This window comes from Aquila chrysaetos, chromosome 17 (assembly GCF_900496995.4).
Source record: "Aquila chrysaetos chrysaetos chromosome 17, bAquChr1.4, whole genome shotgun sequence".
In the NCBI taxonomy this organism is placed as follows: domain Eukaryota; kingdom Metazoa; phylum Chordata; class Aves; order Accipitriformes; family Accipitridae; genus Aquila; species Aquila chrysaetos.
Window position 1 is genome coordinate 27,054,357 of NC_044020.1, and position 12,865 is coordinate 27,067,221.

Here is a 12,865-nt window from a genome sequence, read left to right on the forward strand (position 1 = left end):
TATGCCAGAAACTGCTGGTTAGAAAGAAAACAAGTAAAACTCCTAATGAAAGTTTATTGAGCTTGCTGAAAAGTGTCCTTAAGACACCAACTAACTCATGTCGTAATTTTTTTCATAGCAGGAAGCCAATTTGCCCCTGTTGATTGAGATAAAATTCCTTCTACATGCACAATGGAACTGCTAGTTACTTCCTGTTAGGCGAGTACTTTTTTCTACCTCGGAGCTGACTGGATCTTACTAGTTTGTCATCTTTGTAAACAGAATAGTTTATAAAATGCTTTGAAGAAGAAAGATGCTATCAGAAATTCAAAGTATGTTTTCAAAAGTCAGTGTCAGTTCACTTAGAGTTTACCTATGATTGAAGATAGAGATTAATTTTCAAAGACAACCTTTTAATTTTTACTTCCAGCATTATGTGTGTCTAAGCCCTGCAGAGTGACATGATGTGTAAAATAATTCTGTATGTAACTGCAGGTGTACGCTAGAGCTTATTTTTAATGCTGCCAAGTGACAAGCACATCTTCAGTGACAGACACCAACAAGGTCTCCCTACAGTCAACTTTTACTTAACAGAGCATAACTACATGCAAGTTCTGCATTACCTCGCACCCACCTCTCTCACACTGTCTGAATCGCAGTCAGTATTCTTCAGTGTGTACAATTTGCTGCTGCTGTCCTATGCTTTCAATGAGACAGGGAAGAGATGGTAAGCTACAGCTTCTTGGGGAATTTTTTGAGGTCTCTTTTGAATAGCAGTGTAAGCTTTAATAGTAAAAGGCTTTAATAACAGATTTGACTCTACACTGAATACAGGACAAAAGGCCAGAATATAATTTTATAGCATGCTCCCTTTTATGATTAAATACAACCTGTTCAGTCCATTTACCATGGCTTTTTTTGTCCCCAATAATAAATTAATCCAATATTTAACAATTATTAAACTAATAATTATTTAATTAATAATTAATAATAAATTAATTCCTATAATTAAAATCCATTGTCTAGAGTCCAGTAACATTAGCATCAGTGAGAGTGTAATCATTTCAGTATAGTCATATGTGGAAAAAATACATATTAAAAAATGATGGGGGAAATTGGGTCTGTTAGGTGCAGTCTTTCTGACCTTGAATTTAGTTTGAACTGTTCATAACGAAGTCTGAATATATGAGTTTGCTTTGAAGAACTAAGGAGTGTAACTGACTGGAATGTCCTTTGATTAAATAGGTTGTCTTTTGCACCTTTCTGACAAAAAAAACCAAAGGAGCTCTGTCACAAGGTCCTTATCTGTTCTGAACAGCAGCAACGGGTGAAGCAGTGTGAAAGGGAGAAAAGCCATTTCAAAGGAGAGGCAGAACTGTAATGGAAAAAAGGAGCAAAAACAAAACCAAAGAGGAGACAGTACAAAAAAAAAGAGAGAGAGAAAAGGTAAAAGGAAATAAAATGTTATAGAGACTGGAAGGAATGGATTTTAATCAAGCATATTACTGTAAAGAATGGGCAGAGACAAAGCCAGACAGGAAGTTGCAAATTCTCAAATTTTGCTTCAATAAGTTGCTGCTGTTAAAAAACATAACTAGATCAGAGAAATGAACCGTGGGAATATTATTTTAAGAACTTGTTGGTGAACTGGCATAAACGTCTGTCTTGGTTGTCAAATATCAGATGTTGAAGATGTTAGCTAAAATATTTGCAGAAATAAAATATATATAAAATAGGGACAAAAGTAGAGGTGTTACTCCGTTAGAACATATCAGGTGCAGTACTAAGTAATAACTTTTGGGTTTGGGGTTTTTTTTTTCTGTTTGTCTGGGCTTTTGTAGTCCAATGGCTACTTCTTCTACCTAGGCATATATTTAACAAGATTAAAACCACAATCAACAGATCAGGAAGCAGAGAGCTATAAGGGCAACCAGCACATGGGTCCAGTATGCAGTGCAGAAGTGCAGTGGAGAAGCATAGGTTAAGATCTTCGACTTTTCTTGAACTGCAGCAAAAAGGAGCCCTGAGGACAGGAACCCCATGACCCTCTGCAGTGGTGGCCAGTCAGACTGGCTGTCTGATCCACTGTACGAAGGATCACTGCAGAATTGTTTGCATAATAATACTATTGACTGCCCAGATCTCATGTATTTTCTAGTAAGCAAACTTTTGGGTTGAGGTGGTTGGTAATATGATCTCTCCTGTAGTTTAAATATTTGTGCCTAACTCCTAATTTGGGGTATAGTTGAGGTTATCTATATTTGTAATTCCTATCAAGTCAGGATCAAGTCTACAAAGGAAGCTGCAAATGTAGCACTTAAGTCCAGGGAGGTAAGCCAAATGAAATCTTACTCAAGAAGCAAAGTTCTTTGTATCCAGCCAGCTGCCATGCCGTATACCCTCTAGTATGCGTAAAGAGAAATGAAGCGTTATACCACATTTACGTTACACTTGCTTGGATTAACATCACCAACAGATGAGAACCGTGTTATGTATCGTATATGATTTTTGGTGTGAGATCTCAGCTACAAATCTCATTTAATGCATGTTGTAACAAAGTGTTTTGCTGTAATGTATGCTATCATTCCAATAAAGATTACAGATCCCAGCCCAGGGATATTTGGACACTTACCTTCTATTTTTTCATTTGAGAATCTGGGCCTTCACGCAGACACTCATAGATACTATATCACAGAAGGAAGACATTCAGGCAGCATTATCCTAGCGATGTCTTCAGGCCTCACCTTTAACTGCTTGAATACTATGTAACCCATAAATGCTTGAAGAGTTATAATATGAAGGTCCTGTATCCTACAGCAGAAAAAAAAAAATTCAAAGGTTACTTTTGAGTTTAAATATTTTACTAGTATACTACAATAAGAAATTTCTGTAAGAAATTTCTTATTGTAGTATACTAGTAAAATACTGTAAGAAATTTCCAGTCTGTTGTTTTGTTAACTGGCTCTGGGTCTTTTTAACTAGATGAGGCATAAAAAGCTCCATATTCTCTGGTTTTACTGGATTTATTGTGGAAGTTATCAACTCCAGTAGAGACTCATATTGTAATATGGCTCTCTCCAGAATTCCTCATTCTTAATAAGAAATAATGAAAGTAGAATTAGGTTTATTCTACTAATGCAATCTTGATTATAGCAAGTGCTAGTTAGTTTGGGGGTAACTTTTTAAAAGTCAGCTTCCTAATAAATGGCTGCCTTCTGCTATGTCCCTTACAGTGACTCTTTGCAGTAGAGATGAAAAAAAATAATTAAAACGTATCAAACCCAATTTACCTGTGCAGTGTGTTCCAGGCTGAAAAATTTCCTTGTGAGAGAATCCAGATACCTCCAGGTAGTTTCACCAAGTTGTTAGTCCTGGTTTTTGTGGAAAGATAAGACAGTTAAAAGGTTTGAGTAACAGGAATTTCCCAAGATTTCAATATCATTTAGGCTCATTGTTCATTTTCACTCGGTATCTCCTCACCTGCTAGCTAGAGCAAATACTTGAACTGCACACCATGAGATGCCAGAGCCAGAAGAAATCCTGTGCAATGGCATTCTATTACTCCTGCTTAAAAGGCTAAGGTTTGATTTGGTGTCTTGAAGTGAACCAGCACTGTGATTAAAGCTTTTCAAGAGTTTTCGTACAAAAAGCCATTGCCTTTTATTTTTCACTCTTCAACTTCTTGGCAAACTAAAAAGCCAGTCTTTTGATTTTTCTGCAACAAAAGATCTGTAGAAATAAAAAAGAAAATCTGTACTATCACTAGACTGGACAGCATAAGGGTATATGCACCACAGATATCTGTCTGGTTAACATTTATAAAGAATATTTGCAAAGACAGGCATCCCAGAAATATTTCCTGGAAAGGCATCAGAGTATGTTGTAGTAATGCAAGGCTGTTAACAATCACAGAAAGGTCAGATTCAGTCTGCAGCCATCCTATTGTGGGCTGTGTTCCTGTTACATAGCACAAGCTACAGAAATTGGTATTTGAGCAAGGGGGTTCACAGCAACAGTTAGTATACATAGAATTTGGTGCCCATAGGTAAGTCAGCAAGATCTTTCTTTTGCCCATACTAACTAAAACAAAATTCAAGGAAGACAACAACAACAAACTGTGCTATTCTTCTGATGACACAGAAACTTAAATGACTTAAGTATTAATACTTGTGACTTAGTCAAATCCCTAGTTGAATAGTTCAGTTCTGTTTAACTTCCTCTAGCAGTTTTAATTGGATGCCTCCTGTCCATGTGCTTAAACCGTTCCATGATTTTATACAGGAACATAGTGAATAGGTTTAGAAAGAATCCCTTGGGTTTACAAGTCCAGTTCTGTTCTTTAGCTGTATTATTAAACAGTAGGAAGCTGAGTTGCACCAGTGGGCACAGCAGTCGCTAGCTGACTTAAACGCTTTGTAATGAAAGCATTATGTAAATGTACTAATGATTAATCTAAAAAGAGTAATTTAAGGGACTGAAAGTGAGCAGAATAAATGATTTAACTGGAGACTGAAGAGAATTGCAGACTAACTTGGAGAAACCCACTGCAAGGTTTGTATGTTAATATAAGCAAATTCAAATAAATCCCTTGCAAAACTGTGTTAAAAGAACATTAAAGTAAGGTTCAAGCTCAAATGCTAAGAAGCCAGGAAATAGAAAAGGAAGCATTGCCTGTGCATCCCTGATTTGCTTCACCATGGATTTGCATTATGATGCTACTTTATAGGAACGCATACTTCTTTCCCCTGTCCTACCTCTCCATCTTTTAGTACATAGGATGGATGGTGTTTGCTTCAAAAATTTTTCTCATTATTGTCAAATGTGCAACCTTTGTGCTTAACATAGTGCACATTCTCTAAACCATCACTGAAGATGAAGCTACTTGCGTATTTGCAATGAAATATTCTCTTTATATAATGTCTTGTAATTTATTTTTTAAATTCCTGTGAGTTGGAGAGGAAAATTATCTCTGACTGATGGGAGAAAAAATGCATGTAGAAATTAAAGTATTATAAATTTATAATTTGGTTGCCTATTTTTAGATTACTAGAATCTATTTTGTTCTACTACTTTGCATTTTATAGTACCTTAAATATTCAAAGCATGGTTTCCACTGACTACAGCAGTAGGTGGGAGTGTTAAGTATTTGCCCAAATCACATATGGATCCTCAAACTTTGTACCCAGATAACAAAGAACAAAGTACTACTGATCAGACTAAAAAATTTTTGTTGAGGTGTTTTGTCCAGATTAGCACAAGAACTCTATGGTAGCTGAAGAGACTGAATCTACGTCCTGAGTAGGGATGGACTGCCTGAACTTTGAGACTGTCATTTTCTTTTCATTCCTTGTTTGATCCAAAGCAGTGGTGTTATCTAGCATACAGACCTGATTCATCTGCAGAGACAGAAGCAGAAGAAATAATCTGTGACTGTGTAATTCAAGTACCATAACACCTATAGGTAAGATGTTAAATTAATAGTGCAGAAATATCCATAATACAGATTTCTACTCTTAACTAACTTGACTTTGCAGCCATAGCGTTCTTTTAACACTGTTATGAGTGTAAGGTTAGTGAAAGACAAACAGATGAAATTGCATTATGTGGTTTTAGGACTGGAGACTTTAGAAGCAATTCAAGGACCTTTGTCACCTAAGTGAAGAAAGGAACTGATAACAGGAGAAGAGTTAGCATGCTCTAAATACACAGATACTTATGATGGCTAGAGCTCTTTCCCTGTAGGTTTCACAGATACCAGGAACAGCAGAGGAATGGTGAGATTCAGGAACCCTGGTCTCCTTTTCAGTTTTGCAGGGAAGCATTTTATTCCCAATTTTATGCACGCAGCAGCACCACCTCCGTTCTGTTCCTGCTGGTCTGTTAGAGGGTCCTGCCTCTATTCCAAGTTGATCCTTTCTCCCTAGCTCCTTCTATGTTTCTCATTCTTCCTATTCCAATCTTGATTTCTTTACCCAGCCAGCAGTACTCTGATTTTGAGAAAGAATGATTGATTCTCAGTACATTCAATGTAGTTTCTTTGCCAGGTCACATTTAGTTTCCTCTTTCCCTATCCCACAGCACTTACCCTGCTCTTGTCCTTTCTTTTGAAGCCTGAGCCTGATGGAAAACTACCAGACAAGACCCTTAACTGGCATCACTTTGCACCATGAGGTGCAGTCCTACTTTGTCCGTTTTCTGGCTCTTTTTGTCAAACAACCCTCTTTTCCTTGAGCATCGTGGCTCCCTGTCAGACTTGTGATTTCTTCCCCAGGCTCACTGCCCATCACAGGCATCTGCTTCCCTCACAGTCACAGAGTCCCTCCTTCTGTTTTACGTGCGGACAACAAGGTCTGGCTATCCCCTCTTCTTCTTTTCCTCTGCCATCGCCCCACTATATGGTTTCTTCCCATCTTAGTTACCCTGCACATCACGTTTCAGCTTCCCTTTCTTCCCGTTGCCTAATTCTGGTCTGTTTGCTCCACAAATCCCATTCACAATCACTCTCTATCCTTCCCTTCAACATAGTTTTACCAATCAATACCAGTTTTACCAGGCGGGATTGCCCTTATCTCTTCCTTCTCCCAATATGCACTTTCTCCCTTGAGACATTTAACCCAAAGGGTTTCCTCCCTCCTCTGCAGTCCTGTAGCTACTGAGACAAGATCACCCCTGGGAAATCTTGTCAAGAGTAACCTAAGCCCTTGAGCAACCATTGCAGGGAAGGGCAGCCTCCCAGCTGTACTCCTGAGGCAAAGCACCCTCACCGGCTCACTCACAGCTCACTCAGGGTGGGGAACAGGGTGAGGCCCACGGATACCTGCTGCCGGCAGGAGCCAGGCTTTCACAGCCGTGCCTCACAGGGCAGCGTGCACCGCACCTGGGCCACCAAGGCCACCGCCGCCACGGCTGCCACCGCCGTGGCCTCAGCCAGGGATTCCGGCAGGCCCTGTGGGAAACATCTCATGACCCATCCAAACCCTCCCGCCACCGCGGACCAGCAAACCCTGGTCCGTAGCGTGGGGAGCAACGGCAAATGAAAGCAGCTACCGCTGCAGTGAAACACCAGGGAGAGCCTTTTTTCGCCAGATGAAAATAAATTGCAGTCAATTACTTCCTAATCAGCAGAACTAACAAACCTGCTCTCCTATACATTAGCGTCTTTCCAATGAGTTAGTTATACCAGTGCAGCCGCTGGTTTAAAGCCAGATCCATGCTGCTTCGGCTGCCAAGGGAGAGGCAACAGTTTCTGCCCGCCTTCCCTGTAGCAGAGCACTTACCTCCTCTGCCCAGCTGCTGCCGTGGCTGCTAATTAAGTGGAATCATAATTATTTTTGAGATCACCACACTTCACTTGGCTGGAGGCGCCCAGTGGGTTCAAGAACTGTTGGAGGACCTGGCGCGATGGTGTGTGCCCTATTTCCACAGGTGATCAAGCTGAAAAATAAAAGGGAGCTTAAGTTCCCGGCCCAGGCGCCAGCAGAGATCATTCACCCCGGTGGGCGTCAGCTGCTCACTGGTGCGTTTTCAGCTATGGCAGCCGCCGGCTCCCAGCTGGAGGCCGTAGGCAGCGGTGGGCACGGCAGCCCCGAGCTGCCCCCCGCGGCAGCCAGCCCCTCGGGAGGGTCACAGAGCTGGGCCCTGCGAGATTCGACTCTCCAGAGGTTGCCTGCCCTGTCTGGTGGCTGCCGGCCGTGGCTGGTAGCTGCCTCTCGGGGCCCGGGTTGGGCTGCTTGGCTCTCCTGCCTGCGCTCAGGAAAACTCAACCCTTCTCCTGTCAGGATGGGTTCAGCCGCCTCAGCAAGCTAGAGCTGTAAGTAGCTGGGACTGGTTTTTTTCTTAATGGAGAAAACAGCCCTTTATGAGATTAGTCCCCTCAGCGTTTCGGTACCGGTCTGCCTGAGAACCAGGACCCGCTCCCCAGCCTGCCGCCAGGGCGGTGGCAGCCCCGAGGCGCCATCTTCCCCCCACACAGCCACAGCAGCACCATCTTGCCTCAGCCGTCCCTTCGTGCCTGGGAACCAGGGTCCCTGCCAGCCTGCCAGCTTCCCTGCGGCCCCCAAGCTCTGCTTCACCCCCAGTTCTCCAAGAGATATCTGTATATTCAGCCCTGTTTTCTCTCAAACACCAGAAAAAGAGCCTCCCCCCCCCCAATACTGTCAAGTAGAAGCTGGTTATGCAGCAGCCAGGCACAGGGCCATGTAACCTTTGGTCCCTGGGCTGCCAGATTTTTTGGGCCCAGAGCTAAAGGTGACAGCCATGCTGCCCTTGCCACGGGCAGCCATTGATGACCCTCTGGTGTCTCCAGCTGGAACTTATTTCCCCATTTTGGAGAGGGGCACTTGAAAGGTGAGAGCAGAGTCTGATGATGAGATTGCTAGGTCTTACCAGGAGCTTGCTTAGCCTTCTCCACATGGAAGCTTATTTAAATATGTTTTAGCTTGTTACAATTTACTTTTATGAGGAGAAGGTGAGGCAATTTCTACTCTGCAGGTATGCTACACCTTTTCCCCTCCTCTTGTCTCTCACGTGAAGTTTCAAGCTCCTGGCAGAAAACACTGCAGTGCTGCAGGCACTCAAGGGAAAAAAAACAGGGACAAACCAAATGATTTTCCTCAGCCTTGCTCTTAGAAAGTGCTGAATTGTTTAAGTCTATTTTCTAGAGTATTTTTTAGCCTATTGCAAAATGTAAGCCAGAATGGTTAGATGTTGGGAAGATCGTAAAGTAGCTAAAGACTGGGTCCTTTAATGGAAAGTGGTGGGAGAACTTACCTGTATATGTTATTATCAGTGCTATTATAAAAAAGATAGCTCACAGAATAGAGACATGGTAGAAATTCCAGATTTACTCAGCTCTGAAGAAACCTTCTAAACTTCTGGCCAGACAGAACAGTGAGCTATTTTACCTGACTCCTATTTTCAGATGATCAGTAATAATGCGTAGTATGTACTGAAAATACATGTGCTTTGCTATACATGAGCAAGCTTGGTATAGGTAATACATGAAGCTGATGCAGGATATAACTTGCCAAATCAAACTAGAACACTACCAGTAAAAAAATTTAAACGTCTCCTGGAGTTTTATCTTGTTAACTAAATGCATTTTAAAATTTTACTGGGTTGTCTGTTTTCCAACAGCTCAAAAGTTGTTTTAAAATTCTCCCAGAACCCACTGCTTCTCTAGGCACAAATCCAGGACTTGCGGGATGAGTGCCCAGGGGGCATTGTAACCGAAACAATATACACTGGTTCAGCTATAGATGATTCAGTGTTGATAAGTCTTTGGAAATAATGATGTTAATATTCCATTTCTAAGAAAATTGTGCGTAACATTGGGAATGTGCCAGGCATATGCAATACCCCAGGTTTCAAACACAGTGGAGGAATAAAAAAAGGAATATATGGGCTTAAAGTAATAAAATGTATGATATAAATGTTTATCTTCAAGCAAATATCTTTTTCATCCTGGGATGAAGTATCTTGAATAATATAAGGGGGATCCTGCATTCCATTTATGTTATTTAACTCCATACTAATAACCTGGTGTATAAGAATACAGCGGTTTGCAAAAATAAGTCTTTTCCAGGTATGGCATCTGGAGCTTTTCTCTGTTGTGTGGAGCAGATTCTGTGGTACCAAACAAAGCAGCACTGTGCCATCCTACAGTCTGAGCCAGGTTTGCTCTCTGCAGAACAGATAGCACAAGGAGCTCTTGTTTTCACAAGAGACCATCTCAGTGCAATAAAGGCAACAGTATATATTACACAAGTAGTTCAACTCTCGATGCCTTGTGTATCTTAATAGTTTCCTAGGAACCATAGCTGTGTACTCAAGCAGAAATAATTCCCGTTATTGATGAACTCTGTGCAAAGTGCTTTATGACTTCTAGGACATTTTAAGCATTGCTTGGGATAATGCCCTGCAGCCGAGGCATCCGTCAGATGGTCTTCAGAGAAAAGTAAGACCTATCATGCATTCTGATAATAATCGTTTGGAGGATGCACTTTGTATTATAGTTTATATGTGTGGCAGCTCTGCTGTATAGCTTATGTACTCTGTTCATACCATATTTATTTTTAACTGTATAATTGTACATTTGTGGGTAGTTTATTTCTGTATTACAAAACCAATACACACTTGGTTCCTGGTGTGTATATGTGAGCATGTAAACAGTATCATATCATAAAATTTATGTTGGAAGGAACCTCTGGAGATCATTTAGGCTGGACTGTTGCATGGGGTTATTCCATCTCAGGCACAAGACCTGGCATTTGCCTCTGCTGAACTTCATAAGGTTCCTGTCAGCCATTTTTTCCAGACTGTCAAAGTCCCTCTGAATAGTAGCCCTGTCCCTCAGTATACTGATTGCTCACTCTAATTTGGGGTTGCTGAAAGCGTACTGCATCCTATCATCCAGGTTATTAATAAATATTTAGAGTCTGATGCCCTCATGTAATTTATTGGCAGCCTAATCTGCTAAAGCTATTGAAATATGCCCCGTATTGACGTTGTCAGTGATAAGAAGGATAGGTGCTCTTCTCTCACCTTGTATAGCACACAAGCCTTCCAATCATCAGCAAAGACAGAATTCACCATGAATTTTCACAAACAGGAAAAAAAATCTGGAGGTAAAAAAAGAGTGAAATCTTAGATTCATGGAAGCTAATGGACATTTTGCCACTAGTTGTAGACATAATATTTTAGACCTTTAAAAATCCCAGCTAGCTCTTATTAAAAACACCTATATGAAATTCAAATAATTTACTGTCTTCTACTGTGGCTTTTTTATGCACTGCACAGATTCTCCTACACAGTTTTTAACCCTGAGTAGATATATATCTGCAGATTTCCCTATTAACTGAGAACCTTTTAGACTTCTCTGGAGAAATTCTTTACTATCCAGGATCAGGTACTAATTAACAGTACACAGGTAGGCTTTGTGTGTCATTTAGTTCAAAATGGTCTAAGTAATTAGCACCTAAAAGCGCTAGAGAAACAAACTAACAAGACTGCAGGTACAAACTTCCAAGGCAATATTTGGAACTATCAGAGTTTCTTGAAGCCTAAGAAATACCACAGTGCCTTCTTTCACTTTTCTCTCCTGGGTCTAAAACCAGTTTCTCTGCTTGAAATAAAACATATTGGCCTCTGTTATTCTGTTGGTGGTATAGAAACTTGTACTAGCATGATGTTAGGGTATATCTACATGAATGAGTGTAGTCAAGATTTTTGCTTGCAAATGTAGTTCTGAGCTGGCCTGCCACCAGCCATATCTGGTTCTGGGGCTGTGAATTAGCTGGGAAATAGGACATACCATCACAGGTTCAGAGCTGTGCTAGCGTGGCTACCTGTCTTCCAAAGGACCAAGTTCCAGTGCAGCACAGGAATGCAGAAGCAAAGGTCTGCACGTGTGCGTGTGGAGGTTATCTTCCACACACCATGGTTCAGTAACAGTTTGTGTTCACTTTGAATACATGTGGACTATTAAATGAGGGGGACGTGATGTAGAATAAAGCCACAACTACAACAGAAAGTTAGATTGCTTTGATCTTCCCATAAAGTCACAGAGTACAACTTAGATTGTTTTAATCTTTCTAGAAAGCTACAGAATACAACTTGCCTCACATTAGGCCTCAAAAAACTTTTAAAGGTGCTTGTAGTTAATTATGTGCAAGGGAAAAGTTAGGCTGCATCAATAACATACACTCTTTCCTTCAGGTGATCAACCTTTTCAGAGTCACACTTTAGGTCTCTACTGTTCAAAAAGTCTCTGTTCTCGGGAACTGCAGTGGCATCTCACTACTGAAAGAAGGGGCTTGAGCACCCCTCGCCTCCTCTCCACATCAAACACACCTTCACCAGCTCAGTCCCTCTTATCCATTGGCTTGATAAGAGCTTACTTCTAGGTCTCAGTAATATTACTGCATATACATTCTTTATCTGTAGTAATCTTGTTGTCTTACCTTACATTATTTTTCTTTTGCTGTGCCCTATTTCTGTTTGCCTTCTGTGGGAGAAAGCCTTCTTTTCATCAGCTTTGCAGTTTTCTCAGCTAAGTCACGTATTCTGCGACAGTTTTTAAGTGACTAAGAGCCAGCTCTGCCTTTGCCATCGGACGGCAGAGCTCAGGCCTAGGTTTTAAGCAGCGTGAGAACCACCGAGATGCTCCTGCCCTGCTACATTCAGCACCAGCATCGCAAAACCTCTGCTGTGTGGCAGCAGTCACACCACCCAGGGCAGCGCCCAGGCTCCCAGCGCACGGAGTGGGGGTCCCGCAGGCAACACGCTGGCTCCATCTGTTGGCACTGACATCACGGTCCTACCTGGGTTTGGCTTGTCCAAATCTCTGTGCTGGCATCTCCCACACCTGAATGTTGGGTGAGTCTCAGAACTAGAGAATGCACCTTCCTTCCTGCAGACTCTAAAATGCATATTTATGAACCTGAGTGGACCGTATTTTTCATGTCACGTGCGAGTAAATCTTTGCCATCCATAGGTTCCACCACTCCTCTGATTCCGGGTCAGTGCTACGAGTGTCAGTTGTACCTTTGGCTTTGGATGAGCCTCCCTGCCCTCACCACCAAGGAAATAATTTATCTGGGTACTCCAGGACTAATCTTCAGGTTTTCTTTAGCAAACAGAAGGCAGTATCAAGACTTGTCATAGATGGCTAAAACTGACCCATCACCTGTGGTTTGACTGCATTATAGGAGAGTTCAGGTGTTCTCTATACTAGGATTTAAAAACGTATCTGTATCTAAAATTTTTAGTAACAGCCAACTTCTGCTTCACCCACGCCTTTGCCAAGCTTTCTGCTATGGCAGATGCTACCAGCTGGGATACAGTGCTTGTCAAAGCTGCTTTTCAATCACTGTTTTCCTAAATACTC

The 12,865-nt window shown here is 41.6% G+C and overlaps 1 long non-coding RNA gene across 1 annotated transcript; it reads left to right on the forward strand.

Annotated features, from left to right (window-relative positions):
* The first annotated feature begins 482 nt into the window (after window positions 1–482).
* On the forward strand, window positions 483–2,587 carry LOC115352603. The gene is made up of 2 exons (XR_003927198.1): window positions 483–706; window positions 1,225–2,587. It is a non-coding gene; the product is annotated as an uncharacterized LOC115352603 (long non-coding RNA).
* Window positions 2,588–12,865: the final 10,278 nt, after the last annotated feature.